The 18,935-nt window shown below is 47.9% G+C and overlaps 1 long non-coding RNA gene across 1 annotated transcript in view; it reads right to left on the bottom strand.

The window, feature by feature from the left end:
- Positions 1-17,330: 17,330 nt before the first annotated feature.
- The window catches only part of LOC145721231 (uncharacterized), a 32,315-nt gene continuing 30,710 nt past the window's right edge, over positions 17,331-18,935 (bottom strand). The window contains exons 5-6 of the long non-coding RNA XR_014144792.1: positions 18,350-18,500; positions 17,331-17,455 (exon numbers count right to left, since the gene is read on the bottom strand). This is a non-coding gene — a long non-coding RNA (uncharacterized LOC145721231). The remainder of the gene's footprint in view (positions 17,456-18,349; positions 18,501-18,935) is intronic.

Here is an 18,935-nt window from a genome sequence, read left to right as displayed (position 1 = left end):
TAAACATCTTGTAATGCTCCATGTGGAAGATCCCCCAAAGCCCAAGATTTATCCAAGAAGACTCTAGGGGTCTATTCCTGCCCTTCAGGAAGAACAGTCTTCAAGGCCTTGAACTTGATGTGCACTACCAGGATGGAGTCAGGACTCCAGGGGAGAGCAGAAAGAGAAAACGGACCTTTATGACGATCTCAAACAATGCAGTAAACTATTCAATAGAATTCAATCTGATCATGATTTTAAAAAAATAACGAACACAGAGAGAAGAAAAATGCCTTGACTTATAAAAGAGTATTTACCCCAGATCTACAGAACATATAATTCTTAATGATGAACCATCTGTTGCATTCCATTTAAAGCCAGGAACGAGACAACTATGATTACTTGCGTTCAACATGATAATGGAGGCCTTAGCCAAGAGAATAAGAAAGAAAAAGAACAGAGATTGAAATTATAAAATGATAAGTATTTTAAGAAACAAAAGGGTCACCATTTATAAGATGCTGTGATTGCCTACATAAGAATTCCAAGAATTTCTAGAAACAAACTATTAAAACATTCTTTAATGTTTAGCAAGGGTGCTAGATACTTGATACTTAAAAAAATAAAAAACAACAATTAAAAAAAAAAGCTTTCGGGGCGCCTGGGTGGCTCAGTCGTTAAGCGTCTGCCTTCAGCTCAGCTCATGATCCCAGCTCCTGGGATCGAGCCCCGCATCGGGCTCCCTGCTCAGCGGGAAGCCTGCTTCTCCCTCTCCCACTCCCCCTGCTTGTGTTCCCTCTCTCGCTGTGTCTCTCTCTGTCAAATAAATAAATAAAATCCTTAAAAAAAAAAAAAAAAAAAGCTTTCTAATATACCAGTGCAGTACTGAGAGTCCCAACAGGAAACCGCACATTCAAATTGCAATTTTTCTAAGGGGTTTGTGTGTCAAGAGACTAATCACAAGCCTGTTAGCAGGGCTTCAGGGTACCACGAGGGGTAGCGCGGGACCCAGAGCTGGCAAACACAGGAGCGGTCCTCATACCGAGAACTGAAGGCGACTGTATTTCATCAGATCTAAGATGCTCATTTGTTCATATTTTTAACACCTTTGAAACAGGGCTGTGTCCTACAATTAATGATACCTTGTTATTGCTGGTAACCAGGCAACATTCATGATATGGTTACTGTTGCCTGTCCATATGCATACTTGATCATAGCTGTTCATATTATTAGCACTTCAACTGAGTTATGGATATCGTTGATACTACCCGTTTTAGTTCGGCTGTGCTTTACAACGTCTTCAGGAATATTACACTATAATTCCACATTGAAATGGAGTGTTATTGTACGTGCAAGGAGAGCATGGAAAGAAAGCAGTGGGGCGCATATTCTCTGTTGGAGAAATCATGTGGGAGGAGCTCAGAGGAGGACTATAAATATGAAGGAGTTTGAGGAATAATCAATCAATTTTTCTTATATTTTAATTTTTTGTGTGTACAAAAGTTATGTAAGATAAAAATCTCTAAGTGCGTATAAAATAGCTCTAAGTTACAAGTGATGAGAAATCGTTGTGTCATCATTTAACTGGATCATTTTCCTTAATGGTATGTAAAATAATGGTTTGTTCTACAACTGATTCTTAGAGTCAGTCAAATGCAGTAATTTAACTATTTGAAACTAATTTTTCTCTCCTCTCCCTCATTATTAGTGTGTTGGTGGTGGTGAATTTTACAATTTATTGCTCAGATTGTAGAATTTTGAGACGAGATAGTACTCATCAGAGAAGGCACCCTATCCCACAGCTCGTGGACTGGCAGCTGGATATAATTACTCACAAGATTTAGGATGATTCCTTTGGGGATGAGTAAATCATTATAGGTTTTTCAAAAGGTGATTATTGTATCGTAGTTGATGGAAGCTTTATTTTGAAATGTTAAGTATTGGAAAAGGGAGTTATGTCAATGGACAAGCCAAGGGGTAGACAGCAGAGGGCATCTGTTATTCGTTTGGCATCTGAATTCCCTTTCTATGCCTATAAGTAACCAAGTCCACCTTGCTTCTAGTAGTTAAATGCTATTGCTTGGGGTCTGCTCTCTAGGATGCTGGAAGCACTACTGAAATCAGGGAGCCCATGTCAACGGCAGCTTCCTACACCTATCCCAGTCTTACAGAGAACAGTCACAATAGAGTGTTTCAAAGATGACAGTATTAACCCTCACTGATGCATTTCTCAGTGCTTTCAGAAAAGGGCTTGTCTTCTGGGCCCACTCTGGGAATACAGTTAGTGAGTGGAGAACACAGGGCACATGTAAATGTGCTCAATATTTCAACCTCCCCTCTCCCACTTGACACCAAGGAATTTATGGCATCTTAACTTTGTTTAGTAGACGACTGGTTAGTCCAAGATCCAATCCACCAACAAAGCGAACAAATTAGAACACTTCTGGCTACTCAAAACTAGTCTATTGAAATAAAACCTTTGGTAAATGCATCCATATCAATGCATTCAGTACAATCTAAAATCATGTTGCTTCCTCCTTGGTCCAGCACACCTTCGGTGTCTGTTTCCACATGCATTCTTTAGATTTGGCCAACATAAATGAGCAGAACTCTACCCTGATTTGCCTCTCCGCTTGGGTTTACTTTGTAATTGCCCCCTAGGTATACTGGAATCTGATGCTAGTTAGACATCTCTAAACTGCAGAGAAGATGGTTTTCCATTTGTACCACTTCCGGGCCTGCTTCTCAGATCCATTCCTCTCCTTCTCCTCCTCTGTTCCATATCACTGGCAAGCCAACGCCTGCAAGGGGTATTTCCTGACCTCTCTGGAAAAAGGTTGGAGGGCAGGATGTTTTCCCCTCCTTCTCTGTCGGTGGCTCCTTCAACATCAGTTGCAAGTCTTCCACTGTTCCAACTCCTGCAGGGCAGGCCTGCCGTACTTCCAGCGTCTACTGGTTGACTCTGGGCCCTCGGTTCCAGTAATACTACCTCTTCCCCTTCTTCCTACCTCTGGAAGAAATTTGAGATTCTTCAATAACAGTCATAAAACACCCTTAGCTTTTAGGCAGACAATTGGGCTGAGAAGTTAGGATATGAGCTTGAAGTCTCTGAGCCCCTCATACTGCTCTATGGCATGGTCATTCAACCTCTAGATCCTTGCTTTCCATGGGCACTTCATTCCAGGTGACTGGAACTTTTCATTTAATTGACTGCTTCACCATTGCTTGTCTGATCTGTCAGAGTCCTATGACCTAAAGCTGGGTTTTCCCTGCACTTGGTCCTGCTTCTGCGGCTATTGGGGTTAGCTTACACTGCCCATCCCCCAGAAATTAGATGCTGGAGCTGCTGCCCCCCCTACCTCATTACCAAAAAGGGATTCTGCCTTAGTTTCCTCTTGCTATGGTTACCAGGAGATTGATTCGCTTTACCCTAATTCCCCACGTTGGAGCTGGGGGCCAGCATTTGATGGAACTCCAGAATCCTTTCCTTCCTCGGTCGTTCAGGGATCTCAGAGACTTGAGACTGCCTGATCAGGAAAGGCCCTCTGGGTTCATCTAGTCCAACACCTTCCTTTTCAGATGGAGAAACTGAGACCCAGCATGGGGAAGGGGATTTTCCAGGGCCCAACAGAGAGCAGGTGGCAGAGCTGGGATCAGAACCCAGAATCAGGCCAGGGGAGGGTGGTGGGATGGAGGGAGTATTCATGGCAGCAAGAGGTCTCCATTCCTGACCATGGGAAGTGAAGTGAAGCTCTTGGAGCCCAGAAGACCACTCCCACCATCCTCCTGGCCCACCTCACCCCACACACATTCAGAAGACAGGGGTCTCACCATCACCTCCTTGTGATGTGCTGTGAGGAGTTTATGGAAGGATGCTGACGGAAGTCAGCCCGATTCCCACGTTATGGTCCTGCCAGAATGGAGAAACCAGCTTGGCAAAGAAATGAAGTGGAATGATAAAATAAAATATAGTATTTAAAATAAAATAAAATGAAACATATGCCTTTGCTTCGGTCAGGGGGCCACTTTCAGGGGTGCCTTCTTTCTCTCTCCACCTACTCATCTTTCTTGCCTCCATGCCTAGCACATCTTCTCTCTCCTACTTTCCCTCCATCCCCTGTCTCTACCCCCACCTCCCCCCCACCCCACACCCCTGCCTAGGCACTGCTGTCCTCCTGGAGGACAGGCTTCTGATACAACCAAGTGACCGCCTTCTCTGTGAGTTGTTAACTGGTCAGCAAATATAATTTCTAATCATAACCAGTTCGTAGTGATTTCACTGCATAAGCAATTCAGGTGACATCACTGAAATTCTAAATAAGAAGAAGAGAGTGTGATAGACAGCTCTGCCATCACCAAATCAAATGGCTTTTGCCTGCCTGAGTTCACTTCGGGTCTTGTCCCAGCATTAAATACTTTTCCTGAAGCCACCACTTCTTACACTTTCCTATGTGCTGGGCATTCTGAGAAGCATATTAAACAATATCAGCCCAGAAATGTTTTCTTTCCCAGAATCCCCCTTTTCTGGGCTACCTAGAAGCCTTTTTGATAATAAAAGTAACTAACATTTGTTGAGAATGTACTGTGCTAGACACGATGCTCTCATGACCCACTTTCTGTGTGCTTTTCCCTCACGTCCTCCAGGTGGAGAAATGCGGCCCAAGGAACTTCAGTGGCCTATCCAAGGGCTGTCCTCGAGGTGGTTGGTTTCTTCCTCTGTAAAAAGGTGAGAACGTGGGAGCACCTTGGTGGCTCCTTCGGCTAAGCGTCTGCCTTCAGCTCAGGTCATGTATCCTGGTCCTGGGATGGAGCCCCGCATCCATCCCTGCTCAGTGGGGAGTCTGCTTCTCGCTCCCCCTCCCCTTGCTTGCTCCCACTCTCCCATTTGCTCTCAAATAAATAAATAAAATCTTTTTAAAATTTGTCAATGATTAAAATAAAAAAAAAGATGTGAGAATGTCCTAGTTACTACCTCCTCATTTGGGTTTTCAGGGACCATTGGGGTTTGACTGTGAGTTCCTTTGTTCTTACTGCCTTTGTATCTTCGGTGTTTTCAGATGTAATTCCCAGCAGCCCTGGGTAAAGGATGGCCTTGTTTCCTGTTATTTCAGACATCACAAGGACAGACAGAGGAGTCTAAACAAAGGCTACAGAAGGAGGATAGATACGTTGATGCACAGAACAAATGTGAACCCAGCGGGGCAGCTGGGCAGAACCTCGGGGCAAGAACTCCCTGTGGGCCATGGCAGCAGGGGCCCTGCTGGGGAGGGGAAAGAGGCTGCCCAAGAGTGGCCTGGGCTACTCTATTGTCTTAGTGGAGGCTCTTTTTGTGTCCAGGAACAGAAATCAACTCAGACTTCTGCAGGTTCAGTTTGTTGGGAAGATGTGGAGGTAGCTCATGGAATCCTCAATCAGCCAGGCCTGGGGAAGGACTGAAGCCAGGGAATGGGGCAGTCAGAGACCTTCCAGTAGTTTCTCTCCCATCTCTGCTTCAACTCTCCATTCCCTCCTGACCAGCCATGTCTGCTTCTGGGCTTTCACGGCTGACATTGGTCACCCCATCCAAAAGGAACACCAGGCTGAGCTAAACCAAAGGCCAGCTTTGGAGGGTGCAGGAGCCCCACCCCTCCCTGTTCTAATCATGTTTACCCCTCCCACCCCTTCCCACCAGCCACCACATCTGCTTGAGGTCCCTCCCCGATGCTGATTTTGATGCCTCCCCCCGACCCCACCTGCCCCATCCCACCCCCCAGATCTACTGAGGAGCCCTGAGGGAAAAGAAGCCAGCATCTTCCTCCCTTGGAGACCACCGAGAAATCCCTCTCCATATGGCTCCCCTGTCTGTGTTGTAAGCTTGCTGGGATGCTCTGCTTGGGCATGAATGGGTTTCTCTACAGCTCTGGGGAGAGAAGCAAAGGGTCTCTTGCTCAGGGGAGCAGCAAAGCAAAGCATTGTTCCATTCCCAAAGAGAGCTTGCAGGTTGGGCTGTAAGGGGCCTTTGGGTCCTGGTTTCTCAGTTCTCTCTTCCCTTTTGGCCTGCAGATTTCATTATGTAGACAGTCTTCTTTGTTGACAGTTGTTGACAATTGTGTGCGATTTCCCCATTTATGCTCACAGCTATCGTGAGCCTGGCGTGGGTACAGAGGCCAAGGGGGCAGAGTTTCTGCCCTTGAGAGGCTCATGGTAGGTGACAAACCCATGAAAAGGGGAACGACCCAGATGTCCTCTTATTTCTCCTGCCCTCAGTCCACACTCCCTTTAGCGAGGAAGCAGCAACAATCTGAGTGCTCAATCTGCAAAGACTTTAGGAAATCTGGTTTCTTACCAGGTTCCCTCTTCCAAGCATCTCTGAGAATTCTCACATATCCCACCCATTCACTGTGGTTGTCACTTGTCACTGGACCCTGGTTCTGAACACTGGCAGGGCCTGTCCTCGGGAGAGCTGCTCTCCCCAGGCCCCTGCTTCCCATACAACTTTGCCTAACATGGGCCTATTCCCACGGAAACCCCAGGCTCCCTCCTCTCCTCTGCTGTCTCTCCCTAAGTGATCTCACCCGGTCCCATGGCTTTTAAATACCATCTGTCATATTTACCAATGACTTTAGAAATCTGTATCACCACCAGTGACCTCTCCCCTGAGCTCCAGACTCTTATATCCAACTATCTATTTGTCACCTTCACTTGGAAGTCAAATAGGCAATTGGAACTCATTTTGACCGAAACAAACTCCTGATTTCCTGCCCTGCCATGTCTGCTCCCCTCCGAGTATCTCCATTTCAGGGACATCTCAGTACATCGCATGACACCATGCCCTTAGTTGCTGGACCTACAAATCTGAAAGTCATCCCTCATTCCTCCCTTTGCTCCCTCCCAGCAGCTGGCTGATGATGCCACTTCAGGACCTATCCTGCATCTGCCCACTTCCTTCCATCTCCCGTCTAGATGATGGCAATGGTATCCTGACTCTGTCTGCTTTCATTCCCGCCCTCTGCAGCCCATCTCCTACACAGAATCCAGAGTGAGCTTCTAAAAGTATAAACCAGATCATTTCACTCTCCTGATTAAGCCTTTCAATGGCTTCTCATCACATTTTTTTTAGAGAGGGGGAGAGAGAGAAAGGGGGAGAAGGAGAGGGAGAGAGAATCTTAAGCAGGGTCCATACCTGGGGGCTCGATCTCAGGACCCTGAGATCAGGACCTGAGCCAAAATCAAGAGCTGGATGCTTAACCGACTGAGCCACCCAGGCACCCCTCTCATAGAATAAAAACTTAATTTCCGTCTCAGGTCCTGATTTCAGGGTCGTGAGATCGAGCCCCGGGTCCGGCTCCACGCTGAGTCTCGCGTCTGCTTGAGACTCTCTCTCCCTTTCCCTCTGCCCCTCCCCTGCTCTAAAATAAATAAATAAATCTTTAAAAAGAAAAAAAAAAAAAAACTTAATTTCTTACTCTGACTGACAATGGCTTCCTTGAACTGGTCCCTGCCTGCTTCTGTCCATACAACTCCCAGTCTTGCGCTCTCTCTCGCTCTCTCTCATTCTCCCCCCCCTCTCTCTTAGAGCCACACTTGGCCTTCTCTCTGTTCATCAGAAGGACCAGGCCCACCTCCACCAAAGGATCTTTGCAGGAGCCGTTCCCTTTGCCTGGTGAGCTCAACCTCACCATTGAGGGCCTGTGTGTGTGTGTGTGTGTGTGTGTGTGTGTGTGTGTGTCTTTTTACTAACCATGAGTTAATCCTACAAAACTAATGGCTTTGCATATGGGTTAGCACTTCAGGAAATTTTTGCCTGTGACAAAACAATTCTCCTAGGCCATTAAGAAGTTCTGTTCTCCCATTGTATTTTCTTAGCAGATAACATGGCTTTGGGCAAAACAAAGCAAAACACTTTGAAGTCTTTCCAACAATGAAAGAAATTCCATTATTTGGGAAGAAGAAGGAGAATAAGCAGCAGCAGCAGCGGGAGAAGGAGCGAGAAGAAATGGAATCTAAGACCAAATCATTATGTGAGGTTAAAGAGGATCACATTGAAATAATAAAAGCTATGTTACTAGAGTAACAAAACACACAAACCATGGCTTTTATTTTATTTTATTTTATTTTTTAACGATTTTATTTATTTATTTGACAGAGAGAGACACAGAGAGAGAGGGGACACAAGTAGGGGGAGTGGGAGAGGGAGAAGCAGGCCTCCCGAGGAGCAGGGAGCCCAGCCCGATGCAGGACTTGATCCCAGGACCCTGGGATCATGACCTGAGCCGAAGGCAGACGCTTAACGACTGAGCCACCCAGGCGCCCCTAAACCATGGCTTTTAGAAAGATAAGGAGACGTTAATAGAAGCAAAATGGTAATTTTCAGTTATTCACCCAACAAATGTTAGACTGCTATGTGCCAGGCACTGTCCTAAGTGGTAGGGAATAAGCAGTGAACAAAACCTAACACTTCTGAGCTATGGAGCTCACTTCTAATGGGTGAGAAAAGACAATTTTAAGTAAATATACTGAGCTCTATGAAGAAAGATAAAGCCATGAAGGGGGTTGGAGAGAATCAGGGGAGGGATGGGTTTGCAATTTTAAATAGCATGGTCCAGGAAGATCACTTCTAATGAGGTGACGTTTGAGCAGAAGCCTGAAGAATGAGAGAGAGATCCATGCTGCTCTCTGGAGAAGAGCACTCAAGGCAAAAGAAAGAGCAAGGGCAAAGGCCCTGAGGTGGGACTAGGCCTGGCCTGTTAGAAGAAAAGCCAGGAGGCCAAGGTGGCTGAAGTAGAATGAGCCAGGAGAGTTGTAGGAGATGAGGCCAGAGAGATCATTGTAAGAACTTTGGCAGCTCTGAGTGAGATGGGGGGTCAGTCAGCGTAGGGCTTTCAGAAGAGGGACAACACAATCTGATTTCTACTATAAAAGAATCATTGAGGCTGCCATGAATTGCTGAGGGTAGCAGTGGTAATGTGAGAACAGAAGCATAGGGACAGGCAAGGAGCTACTGCAAAAATTCAGGCGTGAGATGACGTCATCTTGGACCATGATGGCCAACCTGGGGAGGAAGGAAAGACGTGATTAGATTTTGGCTGCACTTTGAAGGCAGAACTTGCAGCATTGACTCATGTGTTTGAGGGGGGTTGTGAGAGAAAAGAAAGTCAACGGTGACGCCAAGACTGTGGGAGAACAGGTTTTGGGAAGCTAAGAGTTTGACTTTTCACATGTTGAGTTTAACATGACTATGAGATGGCCTAGCAGTGACAGCAAAAAATGTCAAGTACTAGATGTAGGGTGTGTGTGTGCGCGTGTGCAGGCATATCCTAATTAGAACTGGTTCTGTCTCTTGGTGCCTGTGTGATCTTGGCAAGCCACCCTGCTTCTCTGGAACATTGACCCAGTCGGGCCCACTTCTCAGGGTCTGGTGTTTTTAAAACATGTCCATTTTACCCTACTTCGAACCAAAGGTAAAGTTTAATTCCTCTCCCTTTGCACATGGAAGACCTTAGTGACCAGCTCCTAACAAGTCAAATGCACAAGTGATGCAATGTGACTTCCAAGGCTACGTTAGAAGAGCTTCTGCCTTGTTCTCACTCTGGGGACACTCACCCTTGGAACCTAGCCACTCCGTGGTGAAAAAGCCCAGACCACAAGCAGAGGCCACATAGGTGTTCCAAGGCACAGCCTCCACTAATGTCCCAGCATCCAGTGCCGGACACGTGAGGGACAGGGCCTTCAGATGATTCCAGCAGTCCTGCTGATGCCGAGTGGAACAGAGACAAGCTCTTCCTACCAAGCGCTGCCCAAATTGTGGGTCTGAGAGCAAAATGACTGTGGTTGCTTTGGGTTGGTGTGTTATGCAGTGATAGAGAGCTAAGCTGTAGGAAGTTGTGAAAGCATTTTCACCGGAACTGGATCATTAGTCGTAGACATCCTGAGCTCATCTCATGACTCCAGCTATGAGTCCTTCGGAGTTGGCTGTCATCTCAGGCCAGGCTCTGACTCCTTCCAGCAGCAGGTAGCATTACCCATGACACCTCACAGCCATCTTCTGGCTCCAGGCCTCCTCTCACACCCCGCCTCCATCAGCTGCCCCCTTTGCTCCCACCCCATAGAACTCCTTCAACACACATTATCCAGCTATGTCTCTGCGCTTTTTCTCATACTTTCCTTCTGGCTGAACAGCCTTTTCCTCCTTGGGCTGCAGGGACTCACTTCACCCAATCTTATCCAAGGCAGGACCCCAAACCTTCCTGTGGGGAAGAGCTTCTTCCCACGTCTCTGTCAAAGTCTGAGGGCCGCTTGCTACAAATACAAAGGACCCAGTGCCTCTCAACAATACAGTCCCAGTGGAATGATGTGGAAAGGGGCCACCACCACCTGCTGATGGAGAGAGAAGAGAGGAAAGGAGCTGGAGCAGTCGTGTGAGTTTGGGGCAGTGATTTCAGAGAGAACAGGTGGTCTCCAGCTCCCTGGAAGGCATATCCACCAAATTTTATTGGTTCCCAAGCACGCCTCACTTATGTTCAAGGACAAGTCCTCTGCCACAGAAAGCCTGCTGTTTTGCTGACCATCCACCCTCTCCACACTCCTGCTGAGCCGACCCATCCTTCGGAGCCTGATTTCCACAGCCACTCCTGCCAGGCACAGCTGTTGGGGGCCACTGGCCACCTGCTGGATGGCCACGCACGGCATGCACGGTAGGCGATCATCTGTTGGGGAAATAAGTGAAAACTGCAAGTGTGCTTTGTGAACGTCTTCCTAGATTTTGATCTGGTGCCTGGACCTTCCTTCCCACAGCCCCCACAGGCCCAGCAGCACTCTGAGCCCCCTGGATGACGTATAGTGGCAGGAGGTCCCTTCCCTTGTGTTACAGGGATAATGTGGATGCTCACAGACCTCGTCAGCCTGCAGGGATGAAAGAGGCCAGGATATCACTTGGACATACATGTTGCTAGCTCAGTACTGCACCATCCTAACGCAGGTAACTGCTGGGCTCAGAATCATCACAAGCCCACTCTGCCCTTGCCATCTGTGGGAGTCCCAGCATTGTCTCATGCATGCTTCCACAGCGGTCAAAGCTGCTGCTCATGCTGCCTCCTCCACTCTGCCTGGACATCACGTGGGCAGATGCTTACCTTGCAGGGCTAGCCTCTGAATGCCTCTTAATATCCTGCCGGACTGCTGGTCGACCTCTGTTTCCCTCATACTCCCCCTGCCTTCTCACTCATAGGAGGATGGAGAAACTGGTCTCCCCTCCACTATGTCGCTCCCTTAGCCGAGAATCCCTGCTGAGTCCCGAGGTGGCACATTATTTAGATTCTTGTTTTGTTTTGTCTACATCTATGGATACACACAGACCCTGGGGCCAGAGCCATGACCCGCCTGTATCATTCAGACTCTGAGTTGAGGCTCATTCTTCATTTCAGGTTCCTCTGTGCATTCAGCCGCTAGCCACCAAGTGCCTGTGTTTAAGGGACTATGGCAGTAACTTGGCATATTAATTTTGCATTGCTGTGTTACAGATTACTGCAGTCTTAGTGGTTTAACACACCATACATGCGTTCACAGTGTTGGAGGTCAGAAGACTGCAATGGGTATGCAGGCCCTTCTGAAGGCCCTGAGGGAGGATCCATTTTCATGCCTTTTCCAGCTCGTAGAGGCCACCCACGTTCTTTGGCTTGTGACCCTACATCATTCCAACCTCTGCTTCTGTCACCACATCTCCTTCCCTGACTCTGACCCTCCTGCCTTCCTCTTACAAGGACCCTTGTGATTACACTGGGTCTGCCTGCAGAATCCAGGATAACCTCCCCCATCTCTAAATCCTTAGCTCAATCACATCTGCAAAGTGCCTTTGGCCACATAAGGAAGGTAATATATTCTGAGGTTTGGGGGATAAAGACATGCGGAGCTGCTATTCTGCCTGCCACGCTGGGTATCCTGCTGAAGGGATTCTATCTGAGGGAGGCATACTCTTGTCCTGCAATTTACCCTCGGGCACTCACCCTTTCCCTCCCAGTTTGCTAAACACACCTGTTCATACCTGAACCCAATCTCGGGCCAAGTTCAAGTTCTTTTCTCAAGAACTTCCTCTTCAGCCCCCTTGTAAATCAGAATGGACGTATTTCTCCTTCCTGGGGGCTCATTCCACCCTCAGAGGTAAGGCCGCTGGCTTTCCTGTTAGTGTCACAGAGAGAACTCAGATACTCAACTAAGAATCTGGAGTCCCCGCTCCATGTGTGTACATCCACATATAATCCTGGGGAAGCTTCCTATCTCTCCCCCCGCCCCCAGGCCACTCTCCACCCATCCCCACCCTGTTCTGTACACCAGGTGACTGACCTCCACGAACCACATCCGTGAGCGCTCTTGTTCTCTGGCTTCCTGTTGGGATTCGGCCAATGGGAATTCCGGCAGGAGATGGGAAGGTGGAGGAGAGTGCAGGCAGGCTTTGCCTTCCCCTAACTCCCTCCCTGCAGGGCTGCCCTGGACTGCAGCATTCCTCACTGAAGGCCTCAGCTCCTGCTGGCCCCTGTGGGTTCAGGCAACTGCTCTTCCTCGCCCCCACAGACACCCAGGCCGTAGGGATAGCCCCAAATTTCACATGATTTCTTGTGGTTTCCCCAAACTCTGCCCACACCTTTGTAAAGACCCTTCATTAAACTTTTCTCAAATTACCCAGTTGGAGTGTGTCAACTCTTTTCTGATGGACTTCTGACTGTTCCATTCTCCAAAATGTAACTCAGATGTCCCCCAAGCTTCCCGGGCCTAAAGGAATGATCTCACGATATAATTTAGATCTGAGTGTTGGCAGCTCACTAACCCCACACCTGAGTCACCGCACAAACTCAGTTCCCTTTCAACCTTCTAGAATTCTTGAGTCCCCAGGGATTGCTCACAACTGGTCACTCCTTACATTTCCTCCATGCCTCCTCTGCTCGGGCAATGGTCCAAGACACTATTGACAGAATGGAGTTTTCCAGTTCTTTTGGGAGCCACGCTCTTCCTGAGACCCCAGTACTTTCTCCAAGCCAGACTGAAGTGGTTTGGGTAGGCTGCAGATATGGGAATCAAAGCCATGTGACACTGAATCTGACTTAATTTATACATGTGCACACCTACTTTCTTTCCTGAACAACTATTTGCCAACACCTCTTCTGTCCCAAGAGCCCCCTGGCTTACGGAGAAAATGGAGCCATTGGGCAGGAATTGTGGGAGGCCACGCCCCATCTCACATTCACAAGTATAACCACTTCACCATTCATCCTCATGCACCTTCCTCGTATCAGAAGACACGTTTCTCTTTCTGTTCAAGGCTCATCTCTATATCTCTGCTCTTGGCCCCACGCCCTCCTGTCTGCTCTGACAGCTGTCTCTATCTAACTCAAGGAGCTAATTCCTCTTTCCACATCTTTGAACTCTCCTCTATGGAAATACTCCTCTTTTCTTGTAACTGTTCTCAGAGTTTTCCCAGCATGAAGAAGGAGGAGGAGGAGGCACCATCCTCCTTTGTTCTAGAGTTGGCTATTTCTGCCCCTCCTTCCCTTCTCCCGCAAGTTACCCAAAAGAGCTACCTTACACTTCTAGCTCCATATCCTCATTTCTCACCCTCGACCCACTTCTATTTCACTCCTGCCCTTCCGGGGCCAAGGAACTTCTTAAGTGCCAAACCCAGTGGTCACTTTCCATCCCCATCTTATGGGACTTCCCTACTGCATTGAGCTGTTTGGACCCTCCATCTCCTCCCCCCAGGGTAGGGTCCTCGTAGCAGAGACTTGGAACTTCCCGCCATGGGTTCCTTTCCCTCTTCCTTTTTTCCACACTCCACCCCTGCCCCGAGCTGTAACAGAGAACACAGCTGCCCGGCTGGATTCTACACACCCCCCAGACTTCCCGCAGCTAAGTGTGGCACTGTGACTTGTGAGGGGAGCAGAAGGGATGTGGCAGCTTCCTGGCCTTACCCTTGGGGCTGTGGATGCAGAAATGGGAGCTTCATTTTAAGGATAGTAGCATCAAGCCACCAACCTAGGTCCCAGATGACTCTTTGGAACAGAGTTGGTCCTGCCTGCTGTGAACTACTCATATCTGGACTTTTCACATGAGAAAAATAAACTCAGGTCTCATTTAAGTTATTGTACTCTGAGACTTTGTTACAGCAGCTTACCCTGTACCCTAAGTAATATAGTATTGACTCAAGAGCAGTCAATCTGGAGGCTTTTTAAAGCCTACCTCACCCCCAATCTAATTTAGATCCTCTCACACTCTCTTATAGCACCCTGTACTTCTCCTTCAAAGTACGTATCACAACTTGCAATTAAATAATTATTTGGGTAACCCAGTGTTCGCTATTGATTGCTTTTCCCACAGCTCTCTGCACTACTTCCTTTTTATCTTGCAGAATACCTATGTTACTCAGGAACTCATAGCTTCCTCATTCTGATTCCTGCTGCAGGAAAAGATGAGTGTAAGCCCGTCAGATTGTCTCTCTTAGATTTTGAAGTAAGAAACAAATAAGAAGCCACTTATCAAAAGGATCTAAGATGGAAAGTTCACGTGGGGCTACCGCGGACCACGTGCAAACCAAAACTAAGAATGAGAGTGACAGGCAGGTAGGAAAGGAACAGATGCATGAGGTGCAGACAGTGTTGCCTGTGATGACCTGTGCATCGTGTCTGCTGAGGATCTGCAGGCCCCTGGATTCAGGATTATGTCCCAGTTCCACTCTCTGTCCTTGGTCCCCCACAGCTAGAGCATCTACAATTATCCCTGCAATACACCATCTTTCCCCGGGCTAACAAGAGTGCACACTTGTTTCTTGTAATCAAGCAGGCCTAGATAAAGCAGTAACTTTGGGCAAATTTATTCAACAAAGATTTTTGAAGACCTACTACGTTCTAGGCACTCCTGTATGCACTGGGGTACTAGGGAGAACAAGATGGGCTGCGTAAAGCATCTTTCTGAGAAGCAAAGTCAATTACACTCCTCGACCTGCTTCTAATTCTTCAATGGCTCCTCATTGACTTCAGAATAAAGCCCTAAATCCTAAACGTTTACAGGCAACCTGGCATGGAACAGCCTCTGTCTATCATTTGAATTTCAATTCTGTTACTTTACCCCTCCCTCCATTTCCACCAGATCAGCTCACACTCAAGTCCCCCAGTGTGCAAGCCTCTCTCATGCTTGCAAGTTTTTGCACCATACTCTTCCATTTACTTGAGTGTGGTAAGCAACAGCACGAGGCAAGGATAAGGGTGGTGATGAGGATCAAATAATATTACCACCTGAGCACTCATATGTACTTTATATATATTCTCCTTAACCTTTGTCACAATGTCACAAAGGACATTCTGTTTCCTTCATTTTACAGATGTGGAAACTGAGGCTTTGGTAGTTCAGTGACCTGCTTCAGATCACACAGTTAAGAAGTGGCAGAGCCAACATTTGAATCCAAGCCTATTTGACTCCAAAGGACAAGCTGTCTAAGCCAGCTGTCATCTCTTGGCCACTCTTTTGAACTCAGCTTCTGGACACAGCCGTGGGCTTGGATTTGGGGTTCTGCCGTTTCCTGAGTGGGTGGCCTTGAGCAAGTCACTCAATCTCACTGAACCTCAGTTTCCTCATCTGTAAAATGAGGTCAGCAACAGAACCTACCTCAGAAAGTTATAAGGCGCTTGGCATCGTGCCTGGCCCAGTGCGTTTGGTGAAGGTAGATACGATTTCCTTATCATCATCTTTCCCTTCTTCACTTAGGCCAGTAGCTCTCTCCTTCGCCCCGCCCAGGTCGGAGCTCTGCATCTTGTCACAGACACAGCCCAAGAGCTGCTTCTCGGCCGGGCCTCCTGGGGCCAGGCCTCCAAGGATCTGTGGAAGGAAGCTTGGGCCGCCAGGGGAATGGCCTGTAATTGATCCCAGTTAGAGGTGGACAAGCCCTGTCCTCCTCGGCTGGGGCCTCAGGAAGCAGGGCTCTGCCTGATTTATGTCCCTGCTGCACCAAGGATGACCTGGTGACCTCTCTACGTGTTCTAGCATCAGACAAGGCCATAAAACGGAATTAGTGTTGCACGTTTGTTCCTATCAGGGCTGACTTGTCCACTGCTGCACCCCACTTAGGTCAATCCTCTGCAGGGCCCTCCCCAGGAAAGGTTGGTGTGTGTGGCCTGTCTGTGCAGTCAGGCTGCTGGGAGTTCAGGGACAGTGTCCAGAGGGGAAATCACAATCTCCTATGCTTTCATGGCTTCTGTGACCATCTTCAGTGAAAGACACCCAATCCGCATCCTGAACCTACAGCTCCCCCACCCAGCCTCAGACCCAGATGTCCATGGCCTGCTGGCCTCCTCCTCCCGCACGTGTCACGGGCCCCCGTCTGAGGTCATCATGTTCACCTCTCTGCCGGCTCTTCTGCGCTGAGGGGGCCACTTCCTCCCTGGCCTGGTGCAACATCTTTGAACAGACTCCTCCATAGCTCTGACCTCCCCGTTTTGTGATTAGAACAACTTCTTGCAGTCTTCACCATTATGCATATCTCTGTCTCCTCCAATAGACTGCAAAGTCCTACAGGCAAGAGACCACATCTGATCCATCTCTGTACCCCCAGGACCTAGCACAGGGCCTGGTACAGAGGACAAGCCACAAACCTTTGATGAAGGAATGAAGGGCTGGGCGGATGGATGGGTGGATGGATAGATGGATGGATGCATGGATGGATGGATGGTGGATGGATGGATGAAGGAACATAGAAGGGTATCTTTCGAGGTAGTTTTCAAATAAAGAACAGGGCTTCTTAAGAGGGACCCCAAAGTTCCATTGGGAAGAGTGAAATTAGATATTAGCATCTTAGAGCCAGATTAACCTTATTAATTGCATATTCTGAGCTATACTCAGAGCTCTTCCATGTGCAGACGACAGAGACCCAGTGAGGTTAAAGAACTTCCTGAAGGTGGACAATGATTTAGTGGCAGCGCCCCTGGGCCAGAGCTCAAACCTCCCACCTCTACTGTCTGTAGCCTCTTCCTCTCTTTCTGTATGGTGAGCTTAAGTGATTCTTCACAAACTCCAGAGCTTGGCTTCCAGAAATGCACTATAGAAGGCAGAGAGGGTCTTGGGGCGTCTGGGTGGCACAGTCGGTTTATCATCCCACTCTTGGTTTCTGCTCAGGTCCTGATCTCAGGGTCATGAGATCGAGCCTGCCTCGTGGGATTGAGCCCTGCCTCGAGGCCCATGCTCAGCATGGAGTCTGCTTAAGAATCTCTCTCCCTCTCCTCCTGTGCCCTCTCCGCACACACACACACTCTCTCTCTCTCTCAAATAAATAAATAAATCTTTAAAAAACAAAAAAACAAAAATGAGGCAAAGGGTCTTCCAGACGATCTACAAGGTTTTATTAACAATGTGATCCATAGCAGAAAAACTGAAATGAGCTTCTCAGAATTTGCAGCTGGAGAGTAGCATAAGACTATATGATGGTGTGGCCCTTATCTTCTCGGAGCCTCAGTTTCCTCACCTGCAAAATGGGAATAAGAATAGCATCTGTCCTGGCAGAATACATGTTTTTTCACTTTGGGCTCTTGCAGCGGATTGTATTATTATTCCCAACTATTTGCTGCACTCTTAGTGAAAGATGATCCATCTCTGCCCATAGCAATGAGACTTGCAGTGCTTCTCTGTGGGGAGACTATACCTCACTAACCCCCTTGGTGTCAGCCTAGGCCATTTGCTTCCTTTGACCAATGGAACGTGCATAGACGTGACATATGCCACATCCCAGCAGAAGCTTTAAGAGTCATTGCAAGATTCAGCCATGGCATTTTCTCTTCTGTCTCTGGACTGATATAGGGGCCACTCCTTTGGTCTGAGACACAGAATGTGAACACATTTAGAACAGAACTTCAAATAACCTACAGCTGTCATGTAGCATAAACAAGAAATAACCTTTGTTGCTGTCAGCCGTTGGGATCGTAGGGTGGTTTCTGCTGCTAAGCCTAGCAAATGCTGCCTAATAATCTTTTGCTTATAATAGAGACAGACTCATTTGGGACCTCTTAAGAGAGAGGACAGGGTTTGTGGTAATGATATCCACAAAAGGCACCAAATCCCAGGTATTCCTAGAGCCAAGTATTCGTAGTCAGATAAGCAGCCATAATAAGAGACTCCAAAAAAAAATCTTGGGATGCCTGGGTGGCTCAGTGGGTTAAGCGTCTGCCTTCGGCTCGGGGCATGATCCCAGGGTCCTGGGATGGAGTCCTACATCAGGCTCCTTGCTCAGTGGGGAGCCTGCTGCTCCCCCTGCCTGTGCTCTCTCTCTCTCTCTCTCTCTCTCTGACAAATAAATAAATAAAATCTTTTAAAACATTAATTAATTAATTAGTTGAATTAATTAATTAAAGTACACATTTACTTCTGTCCTGAAACAGAAGATGTAAGTGGCTGGTTCAGGATGGTTAGACAGCTCAGCTCCATGGCTGCCCAAAGATCCAGGTTCCTTCCAACCTGCTGCCCCTGCTACCTTCCATGGTATTCTCCTCATCTGCACCACATCACCTTCCAGCCTGCAGGAAGAAGAGGAGAGAGAGCAGGGGCGACCAGTGCTCCTTTTAAGGATGTACAGAGAACCAACCCACATCACCGCTGCTCACAGACCACTGACCCGATCTTTCTTAGGTGACCATGGGTGTGTAATACAGGGCGCAGCTGTAGATCACAGCCAGTGTCCAACCACGTGACTATGAGCCCTAATGAAACACAAAGTGCACCTTCTATTAGTAAAAAAAGAAGGGGACAATTCGGTGGTGTTCAGAGCTGGCTTACATAGGCTCAGGAGAGCCCATCACATGTATTGCCCACCTCCCCGTTCCATACTTATTGACATGACCTGAAATTGGCCTTAGTGGGAGTACACCACAGAAATCGGGGAGCACTACAAATCTGGACTCCCCACCCTGACCTGCCAGAGAGCCCGCTGTTACACATTTGCCTGCGCGGAG

Source organism: Leptonychotes weddellii, chromosome 4 (genome assembly GCF_054177405.1).
Source record: "Leptonychotes weddellii isolate Sample4059 chromosome 4, ASM5417740v2, whole genome shotgun sequence".
Taxonomy (NCBI): domain Eukaryota; kingdom Metazoa; phylum Chordata; class Mammalia; order Carnivora; family Phocidae; genus Leptonychotes; species Leptonychotes weddellii.
Note: the sequence above shows the minus strand (reverse complement) of the source record. Positions and strands in the feature narration are given on the sequence as shown.